Raw genomic sequence first — 9512 nt, 5'->3', positions numbered from 1 at the left:
CTGCAAACAGGAAAACAAATTAGGTCATTGACCTTTCCCATGACCTTGACACAAATTCCAGTTTCCATTGACCAGCAGAGTGCCTACTTGAATGGGACCTGTCCTATCCCCTTTCTCACCATGCCTCACCCATTTCAAAGTGGCAGAAACAGAATAGAAAATCAAAGTTCAGATATAAAGAAAGATTTTTTTTAATAGCAGAATCCTCTTGGGGCCTCTCTGTCTTCCTAATTTAAGGAAACTAAGTTATTTCATTCTAATTCTGATATTTAGCAATGTTGACAGCTCTAATACATTGTAGATGCTTCAGATCATATTGTTAAACTGGCTCACTTTTACAATTTTATCTGAAAAAAGACAGATGCTATAAATTGTGAGGCTGATAGGTAATGACAATTGTGGCTGCATTTAAATGCAAAGTGCATTTCAGTCCTTCTTGTGCTGCACTCCCTAGTAAGAGAGCACTCAAACATCTTCACAGCAAGGATTGTATCTTAACAGTTTGTTTTATGGGCCACCTCTTGTGTCATGGGAGACCAACACAGATGCTTCTCCTCCCTGTTGGTTAAATATCAGCAGTACAGCAGCTACCATTTTTTATATCAAGTTCTTTATAATAAAAAAATGCATTTATGTCTTCTAAAGTTTATGACTCTGCATGTGAACAAGCATTCAAATAAGACCACAGCTTTGTAACAATTTAGACTGGGCCTGCAAGAGCCAGAGCACAAGCAGCTCTGCAGGCAGAGCTTTTTGGAAGCTGTAAGTCTTCTGCAACTAAGACATCTCCTTGACTCTCCCCGACTAGCTCTAGCTCTAGACTGGGAGTAGATCAATGTTTAGAGGGTTTTTCCCAGGAATAGTTATAAAGCCCGTGCTAATGAGGGAATAAACCCCTGTTTAGTTCCACTTCTCCCCCAATAAATCTATGCTTTTGCAGGTTTCCCCAGATACCACACCAGTGATTACTGCCTCACCAGAAACAGAGCATGAAAGGAACTGGAAGTGTGATGTAAGACCATTAATTGCTGAAAAAAAAAAATTGTAGCTAATCATGATGCAGTTTAATCAATAGAGGAGTAGGGTCCAACCCCATGTGCATAGCCACAGCTTTCAACACACTTTAGGCTAGTGGTTGGTTTTAGATGACAATTTAAACATGTGTGACAACCAAGAAAAGGTGTTTGCCAAAGCATTCATCACCAGCCTAATTTGGTCTCCTGTATGTCAATAATGAATTCTTGAATTTCTGTCAAATAAAGCAAAGTTAAGCCAATACTAAACAGTTTTTTAAAACCCACCCAAAAATCTTACCTAGCTATTCAATTCCTGTTAAGGATCTGAATAAATTGCATAAATTCACAAGTGATCCAGATACACAGTCCTAACATGGGACTGCTCTCTCCACACAAACAGGATGGAGTTGTTTATGAGCAGTTAGCAAAACTGACACATCCCTCATCCTTTTACAATTAGGTATTCAAGTATGAATTCAACTGTGTGCTCAGCACAGGTATAAGCCATTGCCCACATATTTTTTGCAGAGGAAAGAGGATTAGAATGAACATTTTTTGTTGTTAGGTGACTTTTCTTGTTTATGAAAACATCTTTCTCCTTCAACTATGCAACCTTAAAGACAAAAGAAGGTTCTAGTTCACAGAAAAGCTATGTGCTTTAAGATTATTCTGAAAGTTACTCAGTATTTTGTTGTTCTAAATAATTATGCCAGCTACAAGCAATTAAGATAAATATGTGATCCTATCCTAAGAAGAAGGCTAGTCTCCCACATAGGTAGATGTGCCAAAGTCTACATCAGCTGAAATAGGGATTTTAGATTTGCTCCTCAATTTTATAAGGAAAGCGTTCATATACAGTCCTGGCAGAAAGCCAGAGGGGTGAGGCAGGGTGATACATGCATGGTTTGTCAAGGGAGTTTTGGATGAATTGTATGATTTCTCTCTTTTATTTTATTTTTTTTTTTTTTTAAGTAACAGGAAAGAAAAAACTTGATTAGGAGGATGTTGGAAATCAGACAAGCAACTTTTTACAGAAGGGTTGACGACTTTTCTAAATTACTTCAGTAGAAATCATCATAGCTATTAATATTCAATACCTAAGTGAGAAATCTTTAGCAATAAATAGAGCAAACAGAAGGAGGCACCTGTGTATTTAAGGCAGAGGTTACTTATCTGTCTGTAAGGTGTCCCTGGGGACCTGTGCACTACTCCTTTGTGACCAACGTTTCATTTCCTCACCTGTGAATTTACCCTGACATTTTCACACCAAAGGAGAGCTGCATTTCTTGCTCAGTGTTTGAGCGCCTCCTCCCTCCCTGGTCCCAGGCTGGAGCTGCTTGTCAGGAGAGCCCTGTGAGCTGGCTCTGCCTCACTGGCTCTCCAGACATACCAGCAGGAGGGCTCTGGTTTTCAGCTCCCAACCATTTTTCAATAAGCAGCATGACTGAGAGTTTGCTGCCATTCAGCAAGAGTGCTTCACTCAGCCTTCCCCTCTGCCACCACCGTGCCATGCACGCTCGTAACTATTTTCAATCATCATAGCTATAAAAAAGCAAGGCTTTATAGTAACAAAATACGTATTTGTCTCCTTAAGTGCTTGTCTGTAATTCAGTTTAATGATGCTGCACTTTCTTGTGGTCTTTCATTGCCTAGAGGGTACTTTGTATTGATTAAGTCATTGTGTAGGTCTCAGTAAAAAACAACCAAATAAAATGCAGACTGGAAGAGGAAAAACCTTCTTCAGGTGGAAAACCTTATATATCAGAGTAATGAAACTTTGGATTTGGAGAAGCATTCAGAAAAAATATGAAAGGAAAAAAATGTAGTGCTTAAACAGAAACCTTCATGAAGAGGATAGTGAAATACCCAATCAGTCTGAGGTTCTCTTTCTTAAACTGACCATTCCTACCACAGACCATGAAATATTTCTCTATATACACTGTGTCAAGTTCAGTGAAAAATACAATCGTACTGGGATTGCATGGCCAGGTTTTTGCAGTGGGGGGCTACAGGGGCAGCTTCTGTGAGAAGCTGCTGGAAGCTTCCCCCATGTCCAGCAGAGCCAGTGGTAGCCAGCTCCAGGATGGACCTGCCCCTGGCCAAGGCCAGGCCAGTCAGGAGGGTTGGCAGCACCTCTGTGATAACAGGTTAGATGTAATTGTGGGCAGAGAAGAGCAGAGTGCAATATGTGAGAGAAACAACTCCGCAGACCTCAAGGTCAGTGCAGAAGGAGGGGCAGGAGCTGTTCCAGCCTCTGGAGCTGAAATTCCCCTGCAGCCTGAGGTGCAGCCCTTGGTGAGGCAGCTGTGCCCCTGCAGCCCATGGAGGGCACAGGGGTACAGAGATCCAGGTCCTGGAGGAGGCCATGCTGGAGCAGGGGCATGACTGAGCTGTGAAACCATCAGAGGCTCGTGCAAGCTGGCAGGGACCTGCAGAGCCATGGAGAGAGGGCTCACACTGGAGCAAGTTTCCTGGTAGGAATTCCTGGGGGGTACCTAGGCTGGACTAGGATGTACCTGAAGGACTGGACCCTGTGGAGGAGTGATGCTCACTGGAGTAGTTTGTGGAGAACTGTTGCCCATAGGATGGACCCATACTGGGACAGTTAATGGAGAAATATCTCCTGTGGGAGGGATCCCAGGCAGGAGCAGGGACTCTTCCTGAGCAGCAGCAGGAGCAAAAGGCAATGAACAGACCATAACCCCCCATTCCGTCTCCCTGTGCCACTGGGGGAGGAGGCAGAGCTTGGGAAGGTGGTTTTAAGATCTATTTTACTACTCATTATCCTGCACTGGTTTTGTTAGTAATAAATTCAGTTAAAATCCCCAGTTTTGGTCTGTTTTGCCCTTGATGGTATTTGGTGAGTGATCTCTTCCAGTCTTTAACTCATGAACTTTTTTGTATTTTCTCTCCCCTGTCCAGGTGAGAAGGGCAGCAATAAAGTGGCTTTGGTGGGTGTCTGGCATCCAGACATGGATCAATCCATTATAATAATATACATGCACTCATCCAAATTCTAAAACAATGGAGTTTGTCCAGTTGTAGTTCTTAAAGAAGTTTTTTTTTTCTCAGAGAAAGTTAGTTATGCATGATCAAGCCCCAACTGTTATGTGATATATGGCAGAAATTGATCCAGCTACTATTCTTATATATTTAATCAATGACCTGACAAATAGGACCTATCACTGATATTGTATGGCTCAAAGTAAAATATCTAAGATCTCTGAATACTTCAGATTGGTAAGAGATAAGAAATTTCTTCTATTTTTGCTAGAATACAATGAAAACTCAAGCCTGTAGAATTTTTTCCAAGGGAACACATTTTCCAATTAGTTTAAAACAGCCATATAATGAAAAAGTAAAGAAGAAAATAAAAGTCTCATCAAAATATACAGGAACCATCACCAAAGAGCCCTTCAGGTTCCTTCCTCCCCACAGGGAGCAGACCCCATCCCTGACTGCTGGGATCCCCAGAGTGAGTGTGGGAGCTCAGGCAACTCCAGAGGGATTGGGATGCAGGATGCCAGGCAGGGAGCTGCCTTCACAGCCAGCAGGAAGAAACTGGGGAAAGTTTGTGTTACACTGCCTTTCAGGTTTACAGGACAGTGCTCTCACTAAATTTCAGTGGCAACTTCAGCTTTCACTTTTTTGATGGTGATTTCTTAAAATCAGCTGTGACGGACAAAGAAAAATATTCTTTAGACCACATTGCTGTCCTCTTTTTCTATCACTGTCAACCCATAATTTTCCAGTTCTTGCAAATTAATGTAAAACATCAGCTTCTAGCTATCTCTGTTTTTTGCCTTTCTGAAACAGAAATTGTTTTGGGAGACACTATATCCTATGTAGAAACTCAGAAACTGCTGAAATATTCAGCTAAGAACCTCATCCTGCATGATGGCAGCAGGTGGGTCTTACACCTGGGCTTTGGGGTCTCTAGACTGAAATGCCAATATAGAGCTACTCCCAAACTGAGTGCTGCTTCTCAAGTGAGAACTAAAGCCTCCCTTTTCACTTCTCTCTTCTTTATCTCTCCGTGTGTTCACACATTCTCATGAGTAGCTCAAAGCAGTAATATCCAAGAGACTTCTTAAGTATTTCTCACTGGAAAATGATATTTTGTGCTGTTTTACAGCTCTCATGCTATTAACTACCTGACTGGCACAAGCAGAAAAACAGCATTTAGGATTGCTTTTGGACAGTGCCTAAGTTACTGATTCCTTAGGCACTAATGAGATGTATGTGCATTTTGTGCAGCACACAGCTACAGATAAACAAAGCTAATTTTTATGGCCATGCCATTTTATAACCAACATTCATGTGCAACACTTACCATATGGTAATATTCATGAAGGACCAGAAAAGAAGCAAAATAAGACCTACAATTTGAATGATGTTGGAAATAACTGTATAGACATTTTCCCCAGAACAGCCATCTAGCACTAATTGCCTCAGCCATACAAGAGGAAATATAGTCTTGATTGAAGGCCTGGAATTCTCTTTTTCAGGAGACACATGAGCCTGGAAACCTATATGTATTCCTAACTGTAAGCATGAGAATAATCCCATTAGAGAGATTTTGTGACTGGCTTTATGCTTGAAGTTGAAATCACAGTAAGTGTTTAGAGCATCTGTGCCTAAGGCAGATGTCAATATTGAAAGAAAAAAAGTGGTTAATATGCATCAACTTTTCTTTTTTTTTTTTTTTTTCCTAAGAATGATACCATTTGCTATCTTATATTTTGCTGAAAATTGCAGGAATGGAAAATTCCATTTTGTTTCTAATTAATAAAACATTCTTCTTCTGATGTTTTATACTTTTTTTTTTTTTTTTAAATGAAATCACTAGAACTGGGAATTTCTCCACATGTATTTTGTGTCATTTTCACAGAGGCCTGATGAGGAGGAATAAGTGCTGTAAAAAAATTGTTGGAGGCTGTTACATCAAAAAATCTAATTTCAGCAGCCAGCTTTACTTTGTCAGACATTTACAGACATCTAAGTCATACTTAAATATATTTATATCAAACAATTTAATCAATTAAATAGATTCCTTAGATAAAAACTACATTTGTAAGTGTTCTAGAATTTTTGAGAAGCATTGCTTCTATTCAAGCAACTGAAATAAATATAATATTAATATAAAAATATCTCATGGAACATTAATACTACATCACTGGTAATAGTGCTTGAAATAATTTATGGCAAATAAACAGCACTTTAGGCATTTTCTTTGGCAGTCTTTAATAAACTATGAACTCCAGGTTTACTACAAGTCCTCACAGCTGATGTGTAATACTACATGGTGTTGTAGCTCATCCAGAAGAGAACAAGGGGGCTTCCAGACTCCAGTCTCTTGAGCTGAATCACTGACTCTGACCCACAGGGCTGCTCTCTAGTGTAGGTTTACTTGAGGAATCAACAACCATATAAACAAATATTCAGTGTGTTTTCCAGATTTTAAGAAGGTAACCCTCTGTAATTTGAAGCTAAGAATCATAACCAAGATTAACATTTCACTCCAAAGGAGATAGCATCAGTACATAAATGGACAAAAGAATTCAAATAATCTCATGTAACCTGTGTTGATAAGTGAGACAGAAGACACAAATTCTTTGGTGACATTTTCTGCTCACACTTGGGACTCAGATCCTGTGCAGTAAAAGAAATGCCAGTTTCTTCACAGTGTCTGCCTCCTATGCAGGATTCACAGACTGAGTAATTACATTTTGCTGCCTGGTGCACTGCCTGGTAGCGGTGGCTGCTGAAAACAGCATATTATACTAAAAATATATCAGCCTGAGAGAGTAGCTACAGGATGTTTCCTAAACCTTAGAGCAGAAATGTATCTACAAGTAGAGTAATTTGGAAGATTTTTCTTCATTCAAGTCTTCCGAAAGATATAATCACAGTGTGGCAGATGGAAACACAATGTTGCAGAGGTAAAGGGAGGGTGATAACTTAGGTAACTTGGTAGTTTCAACAACCTTAGAAAAAGAAGCAACAATCCTATTGCAGAAGAACAAAAGAGAAGCTTAAAATTTGCATATTTGTCATGCAAATCCATGACAATCCTGGTTTCTTGTACTAAGTAATCAAGCTTTCATTGCAAACAACAATTTCTCTTACCTCCACTTAAAATAAATCCAGCTTCTAGGAACAAATGATAAAGAAATGCTGAGAACAGCATGATCAATTGGCCCAAAGTGATTATGTTAGATGGTATGGTCTGTCTGCATTACAAACCCTTACTTTCTGTAAATGCTACCAGGGATCTGTTAAATACTCAAACCCTTCCCTTACATTCACAGGCACTATGAAATCCTGAGCTCAAACTCAGAAATTAGTCTCTTCAGTCATTGAAAAAATTATTTTGAAACCTTACAACAGTTGCTGTATTGCCCTTACAGTCTCTACTCACTTTTAAAGCAAGTCCACCTGAACTGGCTGAAACTTGCACAGGGCTGGGGTTGTAGGAGGTCACAGCAGCACTGGGCTCGTAGCCTGTTAATGATGTTTCCACTGTAAGATGTCTTACTTTTAATCAGTAGGATTAACTGTGCTTTTTCCTGCCAAGAGTAAGCAAAACATGGATTTCTGACACCAAGGAGCCATGGCTACTGCAGATAGCATCCCTGACCTTGAAGGATGATCAGTGTTTCATCTGAGTGTCCCAGTCTACCCCCAGCCATGATGCCAGATGATTCCAGCTTGTCTTTGACTTAAGTGAAAGCTGTCAAGAGAAGAAGGCCTAAAGCTGAAGACAGCTGGTCCAAAGGGACTCCAACCCCTGTGTGAAAAATTAGTATCTGCCTAAATAATCCTCATTATAATGCTCCAGGAGAGTTAGAGGAATCCATGAACCTTGACATGCCTTCTGTGATAGAGATAGATCACATCTTTGCCTGCTCAGAACAACAAAGCAAGTTCTTCACACAATGTGCAATAGAACATAGGTGAAGTTCCCAAGGATCCCAGTATGAGAATAATCCACCGTGGGCTATAAAACTAATCAGTGTTGCTGTGGCTCATAAAGTTCCTGGTCTGTTTCTGGAGACTGAAGTGTGCCTGCCTTGCTCTTAGTGTGGTTGTTGACCACTGTCAGAAATAGACAGAAAGACGAGGCTAGAGAGACCTTTTGACTGGTCCAGATATCTGATGCTCTTGTTATAAAAAAGTTGATTTGAGAATGGTTTTTAAAATCACCAATCATCAAAATTGTGTCTAAAATCAGCGGCAATTTAAGTGTTTAAATCTTCAAAAATACCAAGTCCTAAATACTTTATTTAGGACTAACAACAGATTTTGAAATTAGTAACCATTCTGAATGTTACCACTGTATATGGCACAGCAATCTCTTGGCACAGTTCTACTTTCAGAAACACCTTAGGAATATCCCATAATTTGTGTTCATAGGAAAGCTAACTAAATACAGGCTTAAGTAGCATTGGCAGCTCTTGTGATGTTATCACAAACCTGACAGTATTTCATGTTCTCTTCAATGTCTAAAATCCTGGTTTTTATGAGAATTACAGATTAGACATTTGAAAAGAAAAGCTTCTGGTTCTGTCTGCAGAGAAAGCTTGAAAATCTGAATTTTAAACTCCATAATCACAAGACAGCCACTTCTGAAATCTTTCTGCAAAAGAGAAAAAAAAAAAGGAAAAGAAAAAAAGAAAAACCCCACTACATACTTTTTGGGAACCTGATTCAGAAACTGAGTGGTTTGGTTTGGCATTAATGCTTAACTTCAGCTTTGCAAAAAAGTCATGTTAATATCTAAATCTTGAAGTTTACCATATGCAGTTGGGAGGCTTACACATATTTTAGGGGCTTTAATTTCATGACTGATCAATATGAGTTTGAAGAGGCCATAAACACAATTCATTCCTCACACACTTCTTCTGGATCATGCCTCAGTTGTTGGATTTCCACATCTGAAGTGAAGGAGACAAACATTTATACTTGGAGCACATTCACATTGAGAACAAGCTGAAACTGATGGGCCTCCATCAGCACTGCTGGACTTTTGTATCAGCACTGCATTGAGAGCTCTGACATCTGGTCCAGAGCAATGTGCATCTGCAGCTTCTCCAGCTGAGAAGGACAAATGTTTGGTTTCTTCCAGATTGAAATATAAACTATGGCTGACCCTCGCTGGCAGAAATGAGAAAGATGGGTTTAGAAAGGAGAATACAGAGATTTAAACCTTGCTGAGTAGTTGCTATCTCAGGCTTTACAGCAGCTGCCTTGATGTTTGCTTTCAGCTTTCATTCCATGGCTCCTTCTCAGCTGGCAGTGGACAAGTGGCAAAGCTGTCCCAGGTCATGCACCTTCCTGACAGGTCTCTGGCCTGGCTAGGAGGGCAGCCAGTGCCTGGCATTGAATAACACCAGGAGCCTCTGTACCCAGGCTTGCCAGATCTCCTGGGTTGGATTCATTTATTCTGCCTTCCTTTGCAGGATTGGCAGGTGGAGAGGGACAAGGACTGCAGGA

General features: G+C 40.2%; 1 long non-coding RNA gene across 2 annotated transcripts in view; it reads right to left on the bottom strand.

Moving 5' to 3' along the window:
- LOC146766634 (uncharacterized) overlaps positions 1–9512 on the bottom strand; it is a 113365-nt gene that overhangs the window by 61112 nt on the left and 42741 nt on the right. The gene's annotated exons all lie outside the window — the stretch shown is intronic.

Source organism: Lonchura striata, chromosome 9, assembly GCF_050655825.1.
Source record: "Lonchura striata isolate lonStrDom1 chromosome 9, ASM5065582v1, whole genome shotgun sequence".
NCBI classification, from domain to species: Eukaryota; Metazoa; Chordata; class Aves; order Passeriformes; family Estrildidae; genus Lonchura; species Lonchura striata.
This window is presented reverse-complemented; position numbering and strand designations above follow the sequence as displayed.